This window comes from Bidens hawaiensis, unplaced genomic scaffold (genome assembly GCF_021521415.1).
Source record: "Bidens hawaiensis isolate Kalapana, Puna unplaced genomic scaffold, B.hawaiensis_p1.1 tig00031834_1, whole genome shotgun sequence".
NCBI classification, from domain to species: Eukaryota; Viridiplantae; Streptophyta; class Magnoliopsida; order Asterales; family Asteraceae; genus Bidens; species Bidens hawaiensis.
Genome location: NW_027495390.1, coordinates 24096 through 28583, shown reverse-complemented (window position 1 = coordinate 28583; position 4488 = coordinate 24096).

Here is a 4488-nt window from a genome sequence, read left to right as displayed (position 1 = left end):
GAGATCTTTGAGGCCCCGAAGATGATATCATCCACATAGACCTGAACGAGAATAAAATCTTTCCCATTCCACTTTACTAACAATGTACTTTCAATCTTTCCTCTCACAAACCCATTCTACAGCAAGTAATCAGATAAAGTTGCGTACCAAGCTCGTGGAGCCTGATGTGGACCATATAATGCTTTACTGAGCTTGTACAGATGATCTGGAACGTCTGGATCAGGAAAGCTTAGAGGTTTCTCGACATGTACCACTTCATCGACCTTGCCATTTAGAAAGGCACTTTTAACATCTAGCTGAAACGCCTTCATTTCTTTGTGTGCAGCAAAAGCCAAGAAAAGTCGAATTGCCTCCAGTCTTGCCATAGGAGCAAACACCTCAATGTAGTCAATCCCCTCTTGTTGATTAAATCCCTTGACTACTAATCTTGCTTTGTTCCGGATGATTACCCCTTTCTCATCTCTCTTGCATTTGAATACCCACTTCGTACCGATTCATGCACATTCTGTGGCTTTTCAACCAACTGCCATACCTTTATTTTGTTAATCTGAGCTAATTCTTCTTGCGTGGCTTCGACCCACGAGCTATCTTTCAACGCCATCTGATAGTGCTTTGGTTCAATTTGACTGATAAAGCAGACATACACGCATTCATTCATAATACCAGTGTCTTTAATGCTCGCATAAACACATGTGTTTTCTTCCAAGCTCCTTCTGGTTCGCACTCCATCAAAAGGGTTCCCAATCACATTTTCCAAGGGATGATTTTTGTGGATTCTGGTGGTTTGGACAGGAGCGAACTCCAAGTCTTCACCTATATTGGGAGTGAGGTCATCTGACTCATGTTGAGTGTGAAACGAATTTATAAATTCATCACCACTTGAGAGAGAAGGGGTTTCATTAGCACTAGACACAAGAGGTTCTTTATCATTAAACTTTGGACGATGCATGACGGCCTTTTCTTCATAAAGTAGCATCTGTGTGGCCATCCTTTCTTCTATATCTGCAGATTCAATACATGGTAAGTTAAAAGTCTTAAAACAATTTTTCATAATTAAAAGCCTCCTCTGGTCCCATGCTAGGCTTTGGTGGTTTGTAACCGGTAATGTCTGTATTACAGACCACCTCAACCTTATTGTTCGATAGATTAAAGACTCTTCTGTTGGGAGAACCAACCACGTAGCCAACAATAATACCCTCGTCGGCTTTCTCACCAAATTTTGAATTAGTCTTTAATATCAAACACGGGGAACCAAAAGGTTCCAGACCTTTCAAATTAGGCTTTCGACCATGCATTAATTCGTAACATGTTTTATTTAATCTTTTAACAGTCAAAACACCACGGGAAGTTTAGCATCAGCCCATAACACCACGGGAAGTTTAACCAAAAGGATATAGCAGGCTATGGTGACAGCTTCAGCCCATAACACCACGGGAAGTTTAGCATCTGTCAGCATAGTCCTGGCGCCCTCGATTAGAGTTCTATTCTTCCTTTCAGCTACTCCATTCTGTTGCGGAGTATATGGTGCACTAAACTGATGCTCTATCCCTTTCTGCAGACAAAACATCTCCATTTGATAGTTCTTGAACTCTGTGCCGTTATCGCTTCTGATGAACTTAACTTTTCCCCCAACAATATTTACACTTTGGTAATCAAGTTAATTACCAACTGCACTGTTTCATCTTTAGCTTTCAGAAAATACACCCACAAGTATCGTGAGTAGTCATCAGTCACAACTAAGCAGTAAGATGTACCACCCAAACTTTTAACGTTTATGGGACCAAATAGATCCACATGCAGTAAATCTAAGGGAGTGACAATCGAGTTAATCATCTTGGAATGATGCGATTTCTTGTGCTGCTTTCCTTTCTTGCATGACAAACATTGATCTTCAAAGTTGAAACTTTTGAATGGAACCCCGAAGTACCAAACCATTCTTTAATATGAAATTCATTTTACGTAGATGAATATGACCCATCCTTCGATGCCACAATTCTGACTCAGACTCTGTTGCTTTTGACAAAAGGCATGACTCTTCTGTCGCCATCTTGGTGGACATCATGTCCATCACATATGTATTCTTTTCTCTTGGAGATTTCATGACTGCCAGTTGTCAGGGACCTTGAAACCAGGATAAAGCACTAGTGCTTCGTCCTTTGTGAAGTTCACAGTGTATTCTTTGTCATAGATCTGAGAGACACTTAGAAGATTGCGCTTTAATTCTTCTACAAAATTAACCTTCTCCAACTTTATCCTTCCATTTGTAACAGTACCGATCCAGAAATTTTTCCTCCACTTTCTCCTGCAAAACTAACTCTTCCTCCTTGTACGGCTTTTCAATCACGTAACAATTTCTTATTACCCGTCATGTGCCGGGAACAGCCACTGTCGACAACCCACATGTTGTTCACAGTCCTATTCGACTATTCCTACACAATTAAAGAGACGAATTAAAAGCGGGGGACCCAAGACCTTCAGGTCTTGGGTTAGTCAAACTTGTTAAACGACATCCAACTCATGGGTTGCCTAAAGTTCCTTTGCGGGTAACGTCTGTTTGATTTGATAGGAAGATTTATAGAAAAATGATTACGAGACCAGCCAAACATCCTTGAGTTTCTAGTATTAAAAGTTTCAAATGATTCAGAGTTATACGTTCTATGATTAACCGGAAAAAAAACGAGGTTGGCTTCTTTGAAATCTTGGGTTTGCCCAACGATTAGTGTTGGTAGATTTAAACTTTTTATCAACACCAGTTTTAGGTTTCGTTTTATTCTCAGTTTAGTTGGCCTCATATTTTTAGATTTCTTCCTTTTCAGAGAACAAAGACTGAAAACGTTTCCTCTCTTATGACATCTAAATAAACTCTTGTTCGAACTATTAGTGGTGGAACTTCTGTGTATCCAATTCCCCCTTTGTTGATAGGTGAACGTTGAACACTTAGGGCATGATCAAGCATCATGGAAGAGTTCCTAAATTGTTCAAGTTTCCTATTCAATTCCACCACTTTTACTTGGTAATTAGCTATCTGTTTATCCGTTTCAGCTATAAGTTTGGTATTTTCTTCCACAACTTCATAGCTTAGATCAATAACTTATATTTTTTCAGCTAGAGTGGCCTTAAGGCATCTTATGTCTTTTTCACTAGCTTTTATTTTAACCGAATAACTATTTTCCTTATGTTTAGAATAGTGATGTTCCTCTTTTAACGTTTTTAATTCCTTTTGCAAACTAACATACTGATCATTTAAAGCATTCAATTGTTCAGACAATTTCTCACATTGTTCACACTGAGATTCAGAACATACCTATGAGAGCTGATCATTCACTTCTGCGATGTAGGCTTGATCCTCCACTGGTTCCTTGTCGCATCTTCCTGTCACAATATTCACCTGATTCTCTTGTTCAATCACCTCCTCAACTTTGATGTTCCAATTATACCCACCATTCTGTTGAGACACCATGGCTTTTGTTTCAATACTATTTCCATTCCCGCTCTGTTGAGTAGGCCTGTTCTGAATCCGTTCAACTCTTTCATTTGTACACTCTCTTGCAAAGTGTCCATTTTGTTGACAATTGTAGCAACGAACCTTTGACTTGTCAAATCCCGGTCTCTCTCCCACGAACTTTCTTCCAGTCTTCTTCATAAATAGTTTTACCCTTCTCACTATCATCGCCATTTGCCACTGCAGATCCATTTCTTCCATGTCATCAACATCTATCTGATCATAATCCTCATCCTAGGTTGCAAGGTCAACTATCTTTCCTTTGATGTAATTCTCATAAGAAGCAATGAAAGAAGCATAAAGAGCAAACTGTTGTTCAGCAAATTTTACACTCATGGGTATCTTTGAGTAATTTACACTTGAAGAACAAGTGGAAGAGTTGCCGACCGAGGATTGAGGTTTTGAAGCACTACTTCCACCAGCTACAAAGCATATATCTCCATCCATATTCATCACCACATGACCATCTTGAGTAGAGTTTGAATCGCCACCTGAGTAATAAGCAGCCGATTCTGGTTTAGAGCTTGAGTTTGGAGATCCCCTTGCACCATACATTCCCGGATCCTGAACGTGATCAGTAGGAGTCTATTTTCTTATCATATTAAGCTCATAATTACGTAACTTGTTGGCCACCGTTTCAAAATCAAAGGTTTCAAACTCTTTATCTTCTCTCATCAAAACTGTGTATGTCTCCCATTTTGGTGGAAGAGATCTAGAAGTTTTTCCACAATCTCAACTTCAGTGTACTTAATGGAGTAGTTGTTTAACTCGGTCATCAAGTGATAGTATCTTGTGATGATGATGTTATCAAGTGATTCATTCTTAGAGTACTTGAACACCGAGAATTGAGTTTTTAGAAATTTTTGACTTTGAGTTCCGAATTCCTACGTTTCCTTCATAGCAGTTTTCTAACGCTTCCCACAATTCTCTAGCGGACTTGTACTTTCTAAACGTGTGTAGAATCTCTTGAGGTAGTGCCATGGTTA